The sequence below is a fragment of the Benincasa hispida genome, chromosome 4 (genome assembly GCF_009727055.1).
Source record: "Benincasa hispida cultivar B227 chromosome 4, ASM972705v1, whole genome shotgun sequence".
Classification (NCBI taxonomy): Eukaryota; Viridiplantae; Streptophyta; class Magnoliopsida; order Cucurbitales; family Cucurbitaceae; genus Benincasa; species Benincasa hispida.
The window spans coordinates 57,496,993-57,517,817 of NC_052352.1; the positions used below are offsets into that span (position 1 = coordinate 57,496,993).

Below are 20,825 nucleotides of genomic sequence, written 5' to 3' on the forward strand. Positions count from 1 at the left end.
ACGGTCTAACGGTCACTGGGGTTCCCCTTCTTTGGTTAAAATACTATGATCCATCGTCTGTTTAGAGGGAATAGAAGTAAGGACCTCGAATAACTCTCTATACTCTCCAACAAATCTTGTATGCAATTGGGTTTTTCTGTCAGGCCCTCTCCCTTGATTTGTGGCTCCTTCCCCCTAAGGGTTCTGTTTCCACTTGCTGGAACTCTACCAAGAATCTCATATCCTCTACATCCCATGATTGCGTAAGGGCTTTAAGGGATACCTCCGAAGTGGTTAAGGTGGGGTCCCCTTTTAATACAATCTTCTATCATCCCAAGGTAAAGGTCATCGTTAAGCTTAGCTGGTGAACCTCCATGTAGGCCATGTTGCAAAGCCAGATCATTCCCAAAATCATGTCCACCCGTCCCAATTCTAAGGGTAAGAAATCCTCTGTGATGGTCAACTCCGGTAGCACCACCACCACTGACTTGCACACTCTTTTTCCTCTGATAGCATCGCCATTTTCCACCACTACCCCATAATTCGAGGTATCAATCAACGGAAACTTCAGGTGTTCTATTAGCTTCTGGTGTATAAGATTGTGGGATCGATCATGACCACCACCTCTTTCCCGTCAAGCATCCCCTTCAATTTCATGGTACCCTCTTTAAAGAATTTTCATCCCCGAAAGTTCTAATCCTAAAAGAGCATTGGATACTTCGATCTCATATCATCTTCTCGTTCCCAATTTCCTCGAACTGGTGATTCTACCATAGAACTTCCCTAGTGCTATTTCTTGATTGCGCAAAACTTTTACTTCCCTTGCAAGAATTTTTGTAGGTTTCTCCTCATAACTTAAGTTCTCATTCATATACAATAACTCAAAGTCCACTACATGAGAGGGATCTACTATATAATTTTTCAACATAAAAACATGAACAACATTGTGAACTGAGGAGAACGACGATGACAATATTAAGCGATAGGCTATAGGGTCAAATCGCTTTAGAATCTCAAATGGCCAATAAAACCTGGACTTAGCTACCCATTCTTTGTAAACCTCATAACACCTTTCAGAGGTGCTACTTTCAAAAACATTTTATCCCTCACCTTTAATTCTTGTTCTTTGCACCTAACATCAATATAACTTTTTTTGTCTACTTTGTGTTGTTTGCAGTCGTGCTCTAATCTTTTGAGTGGTCTTATTTGTAGTCTGCACTAACTCAGCTCTTAACAATTTTCATTCACCGACCTCATCCCAATAAAAAGGAGATCTACAACTCTTTTCCTATTGAGCTTCAAACATCGTCATGCCAACAGTAGCCTAATAACTGCACTTATCAGCAAACTCCATGAGATGCAAGTGAGACTCTCAACTCCTTACAAATTTTAATGCGCAAGCGCGTAATATATTCTTTAAAGTTTGGTTCAAACGCTCGATTTGACCATCCATCTGTGGGTGAAAAGTTGTACTAAACTCTAACCGAGTACCCAATGCTAATCTAGAGACACTGCCAATAACACACTTGAAAAGATGGTCACTATTTGACATAACTTAAATTAGAATAGGAAAGACTATTTCAAATCAATTTATTAAATCAATAAATAAGCAAATAAGTAAAACATTTATTCGGGGTCCCCTAAAAATATTTACAAAGAAAACGTTTAAAACATTAAAATTTTCTATCTGACATTAAATTCTAGTTTTAAAACATTCAAATGACTAAAAAGAAAGAACATAGATTGTGCCGAAACGATTTCTCTTGTCCCTCATATCGCTCTATCACGGGTCTTGTCTATCACTCACCAACCTATTCTTGTCATTGCCTGAAAAACATAAAGGAAGAAAGGATAAGTATGAAATACTCAGTAAGTGACCTACTACTAGGCTCTATATATAACTTATTCTCTAATTTATATAGGCAACGGTGTACACCTATATCATATCAGTCGCAGTGATCCCGAAAGGTCACATATCAGTCGTAAACGTGATTCTGAAGAAACATGCTATTGAGTTTATGGCCCAAAACTCAAAACTCGTAGGTAATAAATGTTATCAATTGATCGTCATCAATAAAGAGTTATAGATGTTAATTCAATAAATGTTATTGTTGGTGTTGTTTGTCTATTTGTGTCTTAATGACCCTAAATCCAAAAAACTAACATCCAAGGCTGCCTTATGAGTTTTGAGCTGTATGTGGAGACATACAAGGATCAATGTTCAAGGTCCAGCCTGAAGGGTCTATAGTATAGGGATAAGGCTGGATACCTTATCCTAGTAACACTATGGATATGACCCACTTTGTATTTGATACAAATGCAATGATCCAACACATTCATGTAGGTGACATGCGAGTGGGGGGTATTCTATGCAATGAGTTTGCATAAGACTGGACTGTGAAATAGTAACTACTAGATGTAACACCATTAACTAATTACGTTCCTATTTCAATAGAATTGTGATAACTTGTAGAAATACAAATTATTTATACCATCTTATTTAGATTATGCGACAAAAAGAAGGAAAAAGTTGCGTCGAACATATAGAAATTGGCTTAGAAATGCAAAAGTTGTAAAGTGTCGGAAACACACCCGCTAACCTTATTGCGTTGGCAAAATTCAATGTCCAAGTCTTTGTTTTGCAGGAAATAGATCACCGCATACGACGATCGCTCGAAGACAAAAAGAACAACGCAATTGCAGCGCATGCGACGATCGATCATGGAAGGAAAGATCAACGCATTTGCACCGCATGCGGCGATCGATCGCAAATGAAAAGAGCGACACATTCGTAGGGATTTCTGAAATTGTACAACTTTTCTGTTGTACGATTTGAAAAATTGAATGTGGAGCAGAGCGGACGTTTCCACCAAGTCGTGGCAGAAAAAGAAGCTTTTCAGAGCGAGACCACTGACGAAGGAGGTGCCAAGGTCTATAAATAGCTACATCAATTTCAAAAAGAGGAGGCTGGTTTGAAAAGACAACTTAGAGAAAATCCGGGGAGAAAGACGAGACAAGACCGAAAGGGAAGTCTCGGGAGCAAGAAATTCATTTCCATTCCCGAAGAGAAGCTCTGTGCAAAGATCACTTCTACCTAGAAACAAGCCTGAGAAGGAAGTTCTCCACCACATCTCCCACACGCTGGCAAGCAAATCGTCTCTGAACAGGATCCGTGTCAAGACATTGACATGCTTTCCTTATTTGTTCTTACTTTCTATTCATCAACTGTGTTCATTTCTAATCTTTCATTCATCCATCTATAACAAACGCTTTATCTTATCTTTTAATATCATTATCATATTCATCGTCATCTCTATGTTCTTCACCATACATTCATCATCCATTTCCTTCACCATGTGTAACTAATTCCCCAGGGTAAGGGGGAAGGATTAAACGAGTAAGTTAATCCTTGTTGAAGAAATTAGCTGAGTTTAGCCAACGCATGCTCAACGGCATTTTCACCTGTGAGAGCAGAAGTGAAGTGTTAATCCACCTCTCGAAAGAAGGTTGGAAGAATGCGTTAACTAAAGCGAGAAGTACTTCCAGAGATGGAAGCAACCTTGCATTCACAACGTTCATCCTTGATTCACCATAGACATATGGAAATGCGGCCGATCACTGAGAGGTGTAAACCAAGGGAAAGCGAAACCTTAGTTGCATCCTCAACAGGATCGACGAACTTGCGATGTCCTTTCCCACAACCCATTCTCTTTCTGACACATTTCACAAGACTTGCCACCACATTCCATTAGATCCTTGCACATCTTCACAGACAGCCCTCTATTTGTTTATTTATTTATTTATCACCGCATCTTATTTTATCACCACAATTTGTTTTATCATCGTTTTTTATTTCATCATCGCATTTTATTTTATCATCGCATTTTATTTTATTATCGCATTTTACTTTTCCCAAAACAATTCATTATTATTTTGTTTCCGGTCGCATATATCACATTAGTATTGCATTGATCAACGCAATCCCCGTGTTCGACCTCAGATCACTCTGAGAAACTTGCGTTGGTATTATACTTGGTGCCAGCGCAAGAAAACTTGTGACATGCGTATACTACAAGAACGCATACTACGAACGCATATCAACATCATTGCATACAGTATTTTAGAACGTAGTATCGCATTTATTATCGAGAGTGCATACACATCATCCACACGTCATCATCCACTTCATTCACCATCATTCCATCCATTTCTTCCATCCTTTACAGCGGCATTACATTCATTTCGTCCGCTGCAATTAAATTTTCATTCAACAAGTTTTGCGCAACCAAAATTCCTAGCTCACAAATGACCTAGGCAACTTAGTCTTAATCCTGAGTATATTATGAACTTGTTCACGAGGGATTATCATTTGATTTGTATGGGTGAGGATGGCCAGTTCGCCGACCCAATATGCCCACCATTTTGGGGATAAGACCGAATGGGGAGCTGAGAACATAATAATACAAGATAAAATTCACTTCTTCCCGCCTTAAGAGTAAGTAGATGAATATTCCCTTAAGTGGTGTCTCTGGAACTTGAACAAATAGCCCTACTCTTTGTGGCTCGAGATGGGTTTTTGTTTATTGGTTGGATCATAAATAGATTGTTCATTAGAGAAGTACTGGTACATAATGAATCAGAGGTAATCCAAGGGTAAAATAGTAATTTGACCCAGTTAGAATTATGAACACTCGTGAAGAACTAACTTGCTGTTATTAGTCTATATCCGTGGATGAAGAAATATATATGTAGTGAGAATAGTGCAATTGTGGGTCTTTAGTGTAGTGTGCCACAGTTAACGAATATTGATTAACTTGGTTGATGAGTTTAACCAATTAATCTCATATCATTAGAGCTTCTGATCTACAGGTCCACCAGATCCCTTTATTAGCTCACTAGAAGATATTTAAGATGGATGATTTGAATTGTTCAAATTAATTTGAAACCATATATTAATGTGATTAATATATAAGTGATTATGGATATGATCTATAATTCAAATTAAATTGGAAAGTAATATTTGAATAAGATTCAATTAATTAATTCAAGAGAATTAGATTCACAAAGAATTAATTAATAGAGAGGTATTGCATATATACATACGATGTTAATGATAATTAAATACATGTATACATTAAATTAGATTTAATGTATGAATAGTTATTTAATTAATGCACAAATTAAATTAAATAAGTGTTATTTAATTATGCAATTAATTAATTAAGTGTTATTTAAGTAATTAATTGTGGAAAAAGGGAAATAAAAAAAGGATTAGGAAAAGAACTTGACCCTTCTCTATATAAAGACCTCTCTATGGCCTCCTTGGGACATACTGACAATACACAACACGAAGTGTTATTGTGTAAAATTTTTCCTTAGCCACAAAGAGAATCCTCTCTACTCTCCAAAACCCTTTTCTCCTCTCCCTCTCCCGATAGCTGGATAACACCTATCCCTCTATTGAAATCCTAGAGAATAGCAAGGTTACTCTCGTGGTAGTGTTCAAGATTGTTCAAGAAATCATTCATGATCAAGATCGTTGGAGGAGCTGTTCGTTGGAACTTAAAGAGGGTTGTTCATGAAACTTGAGAATCTACAAAGATAAGAATGGTTCTAATCTTTTTCCTTAATGCATGTTATATTACATGTTTATATTCTGTTTTAGTATACTGAATTTGTTTAAGTAAAAATCAAATTACGGGATGCAAGGCGTTCATAACGCTTCTACTGTGGGATTCAATCCTTTTACATGCATCAGTCATAGTGTGTATCTTGAGGGTACACAAATCGGTCGTAAATGTGATATCGAAGGAACACACATCAGTCATATTTTGTATACCCGAAGGTACACATATTAGTCGTAGGTGTGTCCTGATGGAGCACACGTCAGTCGTAGGTGTGTATCTCGAAGGTACACAAGTAGTCATAAATGTGCACATATACAATCATAGTGTGGGCTCGAAGGAACACACAATGAGTCATATGTGTACATCTGCCCGGATAAAAAGGTTAACATGAACCATATAAACTTAACATGCATCAGTCCACATATCAGTCCTTTAACATAATCACAAATACATAACCCAAGGATAATATACCAGAATGCCCTCGGTCATCATCATATTATTGGGTTGTATGTCTTAAAACTCGCAGTTTGTAATATTAAACATATTCTATTTACAATAAATATATTATTAAGATTTATTCAATAAGACTGGTATTGAATATGTAAATTGCACTTGTAAAGACTAAATCCAATAAACTAAGATTCATGGCTATTAGACGAATACTTGGACTTTATGTAGAGACATAAGAGTCGATCAAGTTCTAGTAAATAGCCAAAACGGTCTGTAGTATATGAATAAGGTTGGGTACCTTATTCTGGTAACACTATTGAATGTGGCCTACTTTGTATTTAGTACAAACGATGTGATTCTGAATCGTTTACGTGGAGACATGTGAATGGGGTTGTTCTATGTAATGAGTTTGTGTAAGACCAAACCAAGAAATAAGTCACTCTTACTTTATAACGATGTTTACTGTTTAAGATTGACTATTTCAAAGCGATGACCTAATTAACTTGACCTTAATCCTAAGCTAACTATGAACTCCTGTTTATTCGAGATTATCCTTAGATTTTCATGGTTGATGGTTGGCTCAACAACGCTGACTCAATAAGCCTCTCATTTTAGGGGTAAGACTGGGTAGATAGCTGGGGATATAGGGTGCAAGATAATTCAATCCAAACGGATTAAACTAGAGTGATGAGTTTAATTTGAAACGATCAAATTCAAATTAAGAGAATTTGTAATTATATACAATATAATTACACGTTTAATTAAATGAAATTAGAAAATTGAATAATATTTAAATAGTTTAAATATCGATTTCATGAATGAAGATTCATGATAGTAAAATTGGTGTTCTAATAATTTAGTATTAGATATTAAATTATATTAATTAATTAATTAAATTTGTTAATTGATTAGATATATTTTATTTAAAATTAATTATTTGAATTAATTTGATCTAAAATTGAAATTTGAATTTTATGAAAATTGATAACTTGTTGAAATACAAGTTATTGTGACTCAAAAGTTGGAACAATTAGGGTATTTAATGATAAAATCTCATCATTCTTAAAAAAACGCATGGAATCACTCCAACACTATCAAACTCATGCAAAAGAGTGTTTATTACTAAAATAATGCGGCGCTAACGCATAATATTGCAGGATTTCAACAAAGATTCTAAGTGTCGCAGGCAACATCAAAGCATAGGCATGTGTCGGAGGGATTCAATGCAAGGAAGATTCATTGATTCAGGCTGTTTGTGTCAAATCACCACTTGCAAGCATGGGCATCTGAAGCTGGCGGCGTCTGAAAAGCATCTTAGTGTCAGACGGCTGACCAAGGTATGAAATTTAATGCTGCTCCATCATCAAGTTGGTGAAGATCGACGCCTATAAATAGAAGAAATCCCACCAGATGAAGGGATCTTAGCTCATTGTATAATTCTGAAATTTTGAGACTTATAGCTGTGACTAACACATCCATCCTAGAGATAGGGTATTGTATGACATTCGCATTGAGAAGTGCTGAATAGAAATCTAATGCATAAACGGAGATAAGCAAGTCATTTCATCCGCATAATATTCTTGTTTGTGTACATCTCACTTAGATCGATGCATATCCCATGCACTAAACTCCATTTTCACACGATCCCTGTTTTCTACTTAACCCTTTTGTATCTTCTTGCACGCACACAGCAAACTTAGTGTAATAACGCACACAGCAAACTTAGTGTAAATAAACTTATTTCACATTCACTTAGGACACTTCTAAGTCAGCTACAATGCAAGCTCTGTGTTAGTTTTAATCTTGAATTATACTTGGATCTCACATAGAGGAGTGTCACGCGTCCCGTTGCACATCACTAACGCATACTCGAAGAATTTCATTAGTTACGTATCAATGAATTCATTGCACAACTCAAAGAGTTTGAGGAATTGTCCATACGTAAAATCATAATTATTGATATGGGCCTTGGGACATGGGGGCGAAAAAAAGAGGATCCTATCAACTTGTTCCGACCTAGGATAGTAAGCTCATGAGCTTAGTCTTACTTCACCGTCAAGAAACGAAAGAAGACTTCCATCTCCAAATTTAACTCAGACGTAGCTCGCTTCTTTTTGGGTGTGAAGCAGTGTCAAACCAAAATACCCAACAAGCATTAGCTCTCCCTGAAAATGAGGTGATCCAGCCGCACCTTCTAGTACGACTACCTTGTTACGACTTCACTCCAGTCACTAGCCCTGCCTTTGGCATCCCCCTCCTTGCGATTAAGGTAACGACTTCGGGCATGGCCAGCTCCCATAGTGTGACAGGCAGTGTGTAACAACTTAAAGTTGTTCATAAGATAGGACGAAAGATAATTTTTTTGAGGTCCTGATACTCATTATGCCTAGCATTGAATAGACTGGGTATTCACCTTATCAAATAGAGATAGCAAATATCTTATCAAATAATTTACATGATACATCAGAACAAGCATTTCTAGGATTTAATGATTCATAACAGTGGAGTCATCCTAAATGAAATCTCCAATCCATTGAGATATAGTATGCTACAAGTGAATATTTGCGACAAGAAATGAATCCTGCAAAGGACGAAAAAAAATCGAGAGCACCAACTCCAAGGATGAATCGAAACTGTTAATGAACATACCCATTGCTTTTAGTAAATTTTTTTGACAATATAGAAACTGCAAAAAAGAAATATTTATGCACTTATATTTCCAATTACTTTATACAATACACTCCTGAGCTCGCATCACGAATTCAACGAACAATTCAAATGGTAAAATCATTTTTTTTATTTAATTTAAGTTTTAGAAATTTAAATTAAAAAAAATGATTTTAAATGAAAAGAATGAAATGTTTTTTTTAAAAAAAAATTAATTTCACTTTAAGTGGGTTTATCCCACATTTGAAATTGTGACAACACTAAATTCCACCATTTTACAAAAATAGGTGTTGTCAATGAAGTATGTATTGCATGAATCACATGATCAAAAATCCAAGAGGAGGAGTGAGGACACTAATTTTTTTTTTTTTTTTTTTTTTGAGATTTTGAATGAAGAAGACACAAAAAAACAATCTTTTCCTTCTCCAAAATTTCCAAGTTTTAGCTCATTTTGATTAGAGAAGATCTTTTGATGGTCTACAACTAGTAACTAAGGAGATTGAAACTGATTGTGAAGATTGAAGTCTTCAAATGTGAGTTTTTCTTAAATCCTCTTTTTCTACCATGAAAATATTTAGGATTAGAGTGCTTAATGATCCTCATTTCTTCACTAATTACATGCTAACTCCATCAATATAACATCACAATCAAAGCCATCCAAACAGTTCATATCATTAAATCAAATAGTCCAGTGATAGAACTGGTTTGAAGGCGACCCAATAATAAAACACTTACTTCAAGATTAAGCCCAAATATGCTATAGAAGTAAAATAATCTCCTTCAATAAAAATATGCATCACAAACCCAAATTTAAATTCAACATCTAGAGCCTGATTTCATTCATCAATTTATGTAAACAACTCCAAATAAATAACCCAAAGCTAAACTTGATCAATAATCACTTCCAAGATGGCAGCCAGACGAACGGCGGAGTGGACGGTGGCAGCTAGACGGAGTTGCTGAAGGTCGTGAAGGTTGCTGGTTGTGAGACTTCAAGGCGGAAGAAGAAGAGTGTGGTGGGGGTTTGAGTCGCCTAGGGCTGCGTGCAAGCCAAGCCAAGCCAAGCACTTACAAATATAATATTTTTCCTAGTCAAAAACCCTACTTTGATTTCATAAATGCGTATATATATATTCATATTTTTTCCCCTTTTCTTTCCTTAAACTCATAAGCCACCATAACATAATTCAACTTCTTCTAAAATTCCAAATCTTCAAATTAAATTTAAATTTCTACCTAAATTAAATTACCAAATTCTCTTATCACTTACCACTTAAATTGAATTATCTCAATCCAACAATTTAAATTTATAATTTTAAATTTTGAAATATAATCCAAATAATTCAAGATATATATAAATAAAAAAATATATTTGACAATTTGAAGATACTTATAAATTTTTAGAAAGTTGTTTTTATTTTTAAAGTTTGATTAACAATTCAATCATGATATTTAGAAAAGATTGATGATAATAGATTTAATTTTAAAAAATAAAAACCTAATATCAAATGATTACCAATCTATCTTCAGTTTAACCTTTTTTTTTTGGTTCTTTTTCTTTTCTTCTATAAATTCTATAGAAGTTATTCAACCGAGGCTCAAGCTCCAGCAGCATCAAATGACACTTTCATCTGTGACCCTTCAAAGTCCTCGTCCACTCCGCCTTTGGTAAATTTCCTTTCTATGTTTCTAGTTCTTTGATTCCCCAGTTCTTAGGGTTTTAGTTGGAAGGAAGATCATACCCTCTTTGTTCATCACAAACCAGCCTTCACTGCCTTTTACCTTGATTGTTAGTAGCGCATTTTGATGAACCCCATTTCATTCATTTCGTATGTGATTCCGTTCAAGCATTAGATCTACGAGCTTATCTCTAACTATTTCACCTAAAACCTTGGTGGGTGTGCCTTAAGTTCCTTTTTGCCCCCTTGAATGCTCTGTTTCCTTAGTACTAAACACTCTGATTATTTGGATGCTTATTTTACTTTTGCAGTGGTTTGCCAGCCCAAAATGGGAAATTTTTAGTTGTCATTGTGTTGAACGTTCATGTTTTGTTTTTGTTTTTGTTTTTATTGACTGGGTCATGCTCATTAGCTAGTTCTATCAAGATTTGCTTGTATTTATGCTTTTTATGCTGTTGATTAGGATCTAGTGAATCGGTTTGGGGTATTTTGAATGATATTTGCTCTGGGCTTTGAGCAGTTTCTCACTTTATTATGAGGGGAATCCTGCTTAGGAAGCTAAATCTTATCTGATACGTCTAAACTCATTTGTTTTTCTACTCATTTGTTAATGTATATATGATTGTAGTCCTTTCCTTTCTGGGAACATATACATCTGAAGATGTATTTGTTTGGTTTTTCTTTATAAAGTATGAAGCATTTTGATAGCTTATCCTTGATTTTGTTATTTTTTAAAAATGATTTTTCTGTTGTTGTTTGAATCTGTTTTTAATTTCGAGATGGTGTTTCTTGGATGAATTGTATGCTGTTCATTAGAAGTTTATGTGTTAGATTATTGCTATTTTCCCTAAATTCTATGGATTAGTTTGTTTCTCAACGTTTAACTTTAAACTTTTTACATGTAAATAGGATTGTCTTCTTATAAATAATATCATTTCTAGGTGATTCTCATTTGTAACAACTGCGATCTTGAATTTGTATTGCTTGCTCTAGTGTGTTGATTGTTGGTTATCCCTGCTTATAAGGAAATTGGACCTGCCCACTGTCCAGTGATGGAAAAACTCATTCTAAAGATGTTAAGTTGATTCTTATCACAAACCTCTCTCTCTCTCTCAACATCAAACAATGTGTCTTTCACCTTCTCATCTGCTATTTCTTTTGGTAAATAATTATCATAGTTGCTGCTGTGTAGAGAAGGTATTGATGAAATTCAATTTTGGCTTAGGGCATCTTGTACATAGCCTTTGCTCTTGAAGGTGCAATGAATTTTTTCACTGGCTTTTTCTCAGTTTGCACGATTTAGATTTGAAGTGATGATTAGTCTAAAATTAAGTAACTACCTGCTTAGTATATATATATATATATAATTTCAGTCGTTTTTCAGGATGGCTGCTAGATGATGAAAATTCTTGGAACATTGTATTTTGAAGTTCAATGAACTTGTGAAATAGTTTATTTTTTTAGACTGTCATTTTGATACAAACTTTTAAATTTAATCCAATTATGTAAATATTCAAATTCTTGGACATTTATGGAATTAAAATCCTGAAGAAATGACCTATTTATCTAATTATTTGTTTAGACATTACTCTGGTTGCTCACTATTTTAAGCTCAGAAGCTTAGGCTAATAACTAAGAATTGGGTCTTTGTTGCATGCTACGATGCTTGGGCTTCTCAACAGATTTCTTCACCGCTTGTCCGCAGTTCATGGCGAGATCCATACCAGATCCTGGTCTTTGCTTTCTATAAAAATCCTCTGTATGCTTCTGTTCCTTGATTCTTCTTCATTCTTGTCTTCCTCTTCTGGCTGTGAATGCTTAGCCTTTTCTTGTCTTGATTGATTTCAATAACTTCAAGTTCGCCCAATGATGGAAAATAACTATGAATTGAACGGTTGCAGATGGCTTTGTTTGTCATTAGCCTTTCCTTATCTCCACCTCCACCATTACCTCCTCTTTCATTCAATCCGTACATCTAATCACACACACATCACTGTTTGTAAAGGCTTTTGATGAACGAATGCTGTCTGCTTTATATCGTGGATGATTCTATTAAAGCTATGAGATCTGAGGGCTTTGTTTCTGTGCTTTTTTGTTCTAAGTTTTGTTGTTCTTTGGTTTGTGTATTGCTCGTTTTCTTGGACTTGGGCCAGTTTCTCACTGCAATTCTTACGAAAATGCAGCCTAGGAAAGCAGATAATTCCATCTGTTTGTACTCATTATTATTGGGTTATGTGTATTTGTTAGAATTGATACATTAGTGTCTTTGTTGTGGTTAATTGATTTTTTTGTTTTCCTTCTTTGGTTCTTTCTGTTCTTTCAGGCTTGCTTCCATTACTTTTGTTTGAACCTTCAACTAAAAATACACTTTATTCTCTCTTTTCTTTTCAGTTTATGATTTCAAATTATGTGAGAGAACATGTTTCACCAAATTCATCTTCATGAACCTTTCCCTTTTGTTTTAATCTCATAGGCTCTATCTTTCCGACTCTATTTCAGTCAGATCTCATTCATATATATGTGTTTTTCAGAATAAAGAACCTTTAGATCTCATATCAACACTATAAGAATCCCCAATTATAAGGATCGAAACAAAATAAAGGTGAAAGTTCAGGTCAGGACCATATCAAAACTTGAATCTGTCTCTTTCTGAATTAGTGGTGCTCCTATCCTTCCGTTTTTAATATTTGGTTTCTGCAAATGATAAGTGTTACTGTTATTTATAAATATGATTAGATATGTGACTTTTAAATGGGGTGTTCTGTCATTATCTTGACAAATCTGATAGAAAATCACCTGACTTTATAATTTTTTGCATTGGAAATGTGACTTTGGCTTGAACTTATAGTTATAAAGATATCTTGACTTTACAGTATCTCAATCTGATTGTAGTATTAGCTATGGTGGTTGAGTAGACACGTAAAGAGCTTTCAGACATTGAGAAATTCTTCATACGGTCTCAGACATGCCTCTCAAAAGCACATCTTTAGTCTTTTTGACTTTGACGGGGGGGCACTTTAGTTATTAGTATTTTTATTTTATAATTGTTTATTAATACTTAGTTTCTAAAATTTTATGGTTAAATCACTTATTGAGTTGATTCCTTTCGACTGTATTTCAAGCAAATTACTGATTGCCATGGTATTTGGAATTTTTGTTTGAAAATACTTGCTTTGCTTTGAAAGTTGTATCTGCCCGATGATGGAATACTCTGATTAGAGCAGTTACTAATGATCTTTATTACAAGCCTTTGCCATTAACCAACTCACACATGATCTCTCTGTCTCTGTCTTTCTCTCTCTCTCTCTCTCTCTCTCTCTCTACTATCTATCCATATAGCCATCTGATAAACCATCCAACTGCTTTCTTTTTTTCTTCTTTTTTTATGAGTGGTTAAAGATGTGTAGAGGCTAGTAATGAAAATCAACTGTCTATCTAGCAATGATAAATAATGTTAATGAGATCTGAGGGCATCCTTGATAGCTTATCCTTGATTTTGTAATTTTTTAAAAATTATGTTTCTTTATTGTTTTGAATCCGTTTCTAATTTCAAGATGTTGTTTCTTGGATGAATTGCATGCTGTTGAATTAGAAGTTTATTTATTAAGATTATTGCTATTTGCCCTAAATTCTATAGATTTGTTTGTTTCTCCTGTTATTTTGACTTAAATTTTATGGGTTTGTTTGTTTCTCTACGTTACACGTAAATGGGATTGTCTTCTTATAAATAATATAATTTCTCAGTGATTCTCATTTGTAACAACTGTGATCTTGCCTGTTGAGAATCCCTGCATGTAAATCCTTCGCCGTCTTCATCCACTTCTGGCTGTGAATTTTTAGGCTTCTCTTGTCTTGATTGATATCAGTGACTTCAAGTTCGCCCAATGATGGAAAATCACTATGAATTGAACGATGGCTTTGTTTGTCATTAGCCTTTTCTTATCTCCACCTCCACCATCACCTCCTCTTTCATTCAATCCATACATCTAAGCGCACACACTTCACTATTTCTAAAGGCTTTTGATGAATGAACGCCATTTGCTTTATTGGTCGAAGAAAAACCCTAGTCTAAAATGTGGGCGAATGCCCAAAATACCAATATGGCATTTCTCCGTCTTTTGAATGCCATTTGCTTTATATTGTGTATGATTCTAATTAAAGCTATGAGATCTGAGGGCTATGCTTCTGTACTGTTTTGTTCTTGGTTTTGTTCTTTGGTTTTTGTGCATTGCTTGTTTTCTTGGATTTGGGGCAGTTTCTCACTACAATCCTTGTGAAAATGTAGCCTAAGGCAGCAGATAATTCCACCCGTTTGGCTCCTTGTTAATGGGTTGTGTATTTGTTAGAATTGATGTGTTAGTGTCTTTTGTCTCTTTGACTTTGACAAGTGTCTTTTGTCTCTTTGACTTTGACAGGAGGCACTTTAGGTATTAGTATTATTATTTTATAATTGTTTTGGTACTTTTATATTTCAATGCATATGAGTTCTCTCAATCATTTCGAAATGTTTCCTAATGGTTCTGCCTCATACAATTTCAAGTTTTTTAGTACAACAGCTAAGCTCACCCTGGCCTCATACTATTGCAAGTTTTGTCTTATTAAACAACATTTGTATTCTTTAGATTTGCAAAATGTTGTATTATTTACAAATCATGATTTGTATTCCTTTCAAACAAAAAATGTAATTGATAGTTGTTTGACCTTTTTATGTTAAAGAAATTATAATAATAACATGGTATCAATTCTATTTTTGGCCAACTTTTATTCTCAGAAGCCCAGATGTCTATCTTAGCTCTAGTCCCTAAACTTTGCATGGCACTTATTATCATGTGACCCTAAACTGTTGTAATCATCACTGGTTCAGGTAAATGAATAAAAAAAGGAGTGAAAGTCTAGCTTCTGTTTAGGGATTAAAATGGTTCATTTTATCCAATGTATAGATATTAAATTAGAATGGTGACGATGATTAATATAGAAAATGATGAAGAGAGAGATTCATTATATTATTTAGAATTTACGTTAAAAACAATACCTGGAATGTGCATAATAATATTATGTAGTTTACATTTTAATTATACAGGGTCAAAGTTTATTCACAAGTTTCCTCTAGTATCCTAAAATTACCCTGCCCAATGATGGAAAAACTCATGCTGTGGAGCAATTGCATTGGTTTCTAATACTAGCTTTTGCCCTCAACCACAACCATCTCTCTCTCTCTCTCTCTCTCTCTCTTTCTCTCTCTAACTCTGCAAACACACGCATACATATATATATATACACACATATTCAACCCTTTTCCATTTCCAATCTTTTCTTTTATTGTGGTTAGAGATGAGTAGAGGCTAGTATGAGAATCCAATGCAAACATTATCAATGAAGAACTACGCTATGAGATCTGAGGGCATTGTCCAAAACTGTCATCATTTTTCCTTCATCCTTCTTAAGGATGAACGTGAACTTTGATACTATTTTCACCTCTAAGTAATCAATTTAGCTTTGAATTAGTGTTTGGCTTAAATGTATTACATGTTATACTAACTGTAGACACAATTGTTTGCTCAGTGCTCTCCTAGCAATGGTAAAGCTTCACAATTTCTGGCATCTGCTGAAAAGGAACGTGTGAATTGAATTGTATGGTGCACATTTGATAACAGAGGTATGCGTCAATGTCTATTGTTGTTATCTTTGCTCAGACTTTTGATGCTTGATTGTGCCTGTGAGTTCTTTGAGATCTTTTGAGATTATTATCTTTCTGGTTAAATTATACATCTTACCCCTGAAACGTTGAACTTTGAGGTAGAACTGTCAGTATAAGTTTGGCCATAGCTCTTGAACATTGCAATTGTTCGGAAAAAAAACACTTTAAGGCCCTGTTTGTTTCATAGGTTCTTTTCATGAGATTTTAGACAGACATTTAATATCCTTGTTTTGTTTGTTTTACAAAATTTCAATTTTTCAAATCCATGGTATAAATTCAGGGAATTTTAAAATCCATTTGACATGAGTTTTTTAATACCCTACAAAACCGTGGAATTTGTATTTAATTAATTAATAAATTAATATCAATTATTCATTATTATTAATTTTAATTAATTATTAAATATAAATATATTAATTAGACTTAATAAATTTCAACTAATATCTTTACAATTTATATTTTATGCTATCGTAACTATTTAATATAAGTTATTATTTTGCTGATGATTATCAATATTCTAATTAATTTATAATAATTTATAATTATTTTTAGTAATTAATTTATTTTTATTGATTAAATAATGCTAAATTTATTTGATGATTACAATAATTGGTCTCTTTATTTAATTAAGTAATTATTTAATTTTGGTATCTATATACAAAATTGATAAATTAAACACGTTTTTCATTTTTAGACATTAATTATCTTGCATATTCAAACACATACATTAATTTTTCCAGACATTCAAATCTAGATATTTAATATCTATACCCATGAAACAATGTCTACGATCTAAATGAGCCTAGGAGTTTTCCTTGTATATATATGTATGTGCGAAATTAATTTCTAAAATAGAATATGTGGCCACCGGTGCATCTTACAGACTTGAAACCATCCTACAACCAAAGAAAAAAGGTAAAGCCAATTAGTAAAATCAAAGATAGAATCATATATTTTAATTCTATATACATACATATGAATATATGTAAATCAAAGCAAAGGCATCGAGAAATAGTGGTAAATCCAGAAATTTTGTTGACGAAGGCTTTATATAATTTAGTAAAAATAAATGTAATAAATGGGTCTTGAACCTGAGTTTAGAAGGGGTAGAAAGGTAGATTTACCACTAGGCTAGCTAGTAGTTCTAATACTATGCTAGTTATATATCTATATTATATAAAGAGTATAAAGTTGAGAGGGACTCGAGCCTTCGGACCCATACTAAATCCGTCCCTAGAAACCAGATGCATGGAAAAAAAATTGCACAAAGAAAACACGAGATCTAGATTTTATGTGGATCGATTCTCCTAAAACCCCAAGCATTCAGAAAACCAACGGAGGAAAACCAAACGAAAACCAATATATATAAATTCTAAAACAAATACTCCAGTTATATATAAAATTGTTTTAGAATTCATATATAAGAATTTAAAACCACATAATCAAAAGAATTTTTATCCACAAGAATTGTATTTGTATAGTATACAAGAATTTATTTATCAAAGCATAATCAAAAGAACACTAAAACTTGTACACAGGATTTAACAAACAAAAATGTGCAGAATGTTAAATTTGTCTTAAGATTGTTATATGATTAAAAAAACACATAAAACCACAACATTCATATACAAGAAACTATTTAAGCCCAACGACTTTATTTTGTCTCCTTAAGACAAATTTACTCTTCATAATGCCTGAGAATTGTCTCGTAGGATAGAACAAGTTAGCTTTCCTATGGAAGTAACAACACTAACAATACGTCTACAAGATCAACGAACTAAACTTTGTGGATATATACCGAACTTCAACAAATTTTGAAATGGAGAGAAATTTTTTAAGGAAGAAAAATGTTATGAAAAACGTTAAGAAGTCAAATTAAAGAAATGACGTATATATAGACTAACTTGTGACCATTTGAATAGTCGTGTCTTTTCTTCAATTTGGTTATTTATGAAATGATGCAATCATTCATGAAGGAATACAACTTATGGAATTGAAAAGATATAACCCTACATGAAAAGTTACCGCATGAGATATGGTTGACATTATTTTCAACATTCTCACAATTAATTTTTGCACACGATGTGCCATCACCATGTTGTCAATGTTGTCATGTATTTTAACCTTTACACATTAGTATGGTTACGTAGACTTTCATCCATCATTTAACACACAAATTTCTAAGGGTTTCTTTTGGAATGACGTCGAAATTGAAGGGTTAAAATGAAAATTTTAAAAATATGGGTTGTAATTGAAATCTACCAAGTTTTGGGGATTCTGTATAATTTAACCTCTTTTATAAATACTTTTTCCCGGTGATGGAAACATAGTCAATTGAGTGGTTGTAAGTGGCTTTTGTTTGTCATTAGTCCTAAAAGTGCTACTCATTCCAACTACCCTTTCTTTTACTATACACGAACACATACACAATGATATTTGGTATGGGCTTTTCAAGCCGTGTATGAATTTGAGCTATGAGATCTGAGGGCTTTATTTTTTTCTGAATTTTCTGAACGGAGTGCAATACTATAAGTTATGTCCCCTTCATGCCCTGTTTGTTTTGTTCTATGCAGTTTGGAGCATGTGGTGACCGTTAATTATATAACGGTTCATCCACAATGTACACACTTCGTTTGGAGCAGTTTCTCACAACTCTTATACTAATGCAATATAGAAGCTAAAAATCCGACCCAGTTGAACTCATTTTTGGTGGTGTTAATTGTCTCAATTTTTTTGGCAGATCATACAGATGGCAGTGTTTTGCTCCGTTTTGTCCTCTTTAGAACTGTCTGAGTTTGAAATGATGATTTATTGTTGTTTGGTTGTGCCATTCTTTTCATTACTGTCTTCTTTTTGATGAATTGCATTGCACTGGTCCTAGTGTCTCGCACGTGATTCTCGAGCTTAATTGTTGTCTTCATGATTAAACACTAAAGTAAAGTTGTGTTAGAAATGTTTATACAAGTATATAATAGAATAAGGTTGACCTTTTCATTTGATATTGAATAACTATGTAAATATTTTTAAACAAAATGTCTAATAGTCCTTGATTGATAGAGAGACGTTGAATGTGGCAGGTCATCTTTCTCTACTTTGAGATATGCTTGTGGTTTTAAGGATGGAGGCTAGGATTTAGTCCCCTTCTTTCATATTTTATCTTCCCCTTTCCATTCCCCTTGCTTTGGCCTCTCTTTAGAATTTCATAGAAGATTGGTCAAGGTGTTTGTGTGCCATTTTGCTCACTTTTCAGCCACTGAATGAGATCATTTCATGATTTTTTGTGGTTTGGAGTGATGACTCCTAGCAAATGAGATCATTTGGAACAAGTGCTTTGGAGTTCTCTCCTAATGCAATTTTGTGGAACAATTGGCATGAAGAATTAAAGTTTTAATTTTGGGGCACGAGGAATTTGAATTTTTAGACTGCCCAAGATGGAGTGAGGATATTGAGTAGTGGGCTAGATTTAGTGCCTCCTAGGCGTTAGCTTCTTTTTAATCATTGAGGATACTTGTAGGTTTTATAATAAATTAAATAATTTTATCAAATTAAATTAGGGTAAATTGTAAAAACCATCTAAAGTATGGCAGTAGTTGTAATTATACCTTTAAACTTTTAATTGTAAAAATTGAATCCTCAAACTTGTACAAGTGTTTTAATTGGACTTAGAAACTTACATAATCATAGAAATTATAATAATTGTATAAGTTTGAGAGATCAATTTTTATCATTTGGGGTCCAATTTTTATAATAATGACAAGTTTTAGGATCCAATTTTAACTGTTGTAGAAGTTTGAAGATTTCATTTTTACAACTAGAAGTTTGAGGATGTAATTCCAACTTTTATGGGCAATTTTCTCATTAAATGATTAAATTAAATCTGGTAGATTCTTTTTCAATAAAAGTATAATCTCAATGGATTTTTTTAATTTTTTTTGACAAATTTTGGAAATCTGCAATTTCACAATGGAAGAATGAGTGGCATAGGAAGATTGATTTTAAGGTCGAAGAATTCCAACATGGAGGACCCAATTCTTCTCAACCGCAACAACTTCTTCCATGTTCGGCGTTGAAGTTGCCTCTTGTTCTAGGTCAGAAATTGCTCCGATTCTTACTTGCACTCGGAAATGAAATCAATTCGGAGGTGCATCGATTTTGAAGAACAGAGCCATTTGAATTAAAGTTTTATAGATGTCTAGAAATAAATTATGTATGAGAATAAAATGTCAAATAAGATGTTTGAGAATCGAAAATATTTGTATGTTTAATTATGTATGAGAATGAAAATAATATGTCTAAGAATGTATTATACTTTATGCAATTATGAAATATAAAATTAATAAAAATTAATTTTAGTGGAGGTCAGAAGCTCTTGCAGGTTCTTGGAATGATTCATTATTGATCCGATTGATTATTTCCTGTAAGGAATAATGTATTGGTTCCAAGACTTGAGGCTTCAAGCTTTGTCCTTCTAGAGACTCCCGGAGCTTTAGGAGGATCGTTTTCCGAGATATTTCATCTGGAAGCTCTTCTATCAGATCAAGTAGGTTTTCTTGATCTCTTGTTAGAACATTGATACATCCCGTGCAAGGGACAACTTCTTTAGAAAATTGAGAGGAATCGAAAGAGTATCCTTTAGAGGAAGAATCTCCAATAACTTCATTGATTATTCCCTCGGAAGATGATTCTTCTGAAATAGAGGTTTCATCTTCAGACTGAATGGCAAAG

The 20,825-nt window shown here is 33.8% G+C and overlaps 1 long non-coding RNA gene across 1 annotated transcript; it reads left to right on the plus strand.

Moving 5' to 3' along the window:
- The first annotated feature begins 10,244 nt into the window (after positions 1–10,244).
- LOC120075806 lies at positions 10,245–19,099 on the plus strand. The gene is made up of 3 exons (XR_005481436.1): positions 10,245–10,391; positions 15,965–16,058; positions 18,674–19,099. It is a non-coding gene; the product is annotated as an uncharacterized LOC120075806 (long non-coding RNA).
- The last annotated feature ends 1,726 nt before the right edge of the window (positions 19,100–20,825 follow it).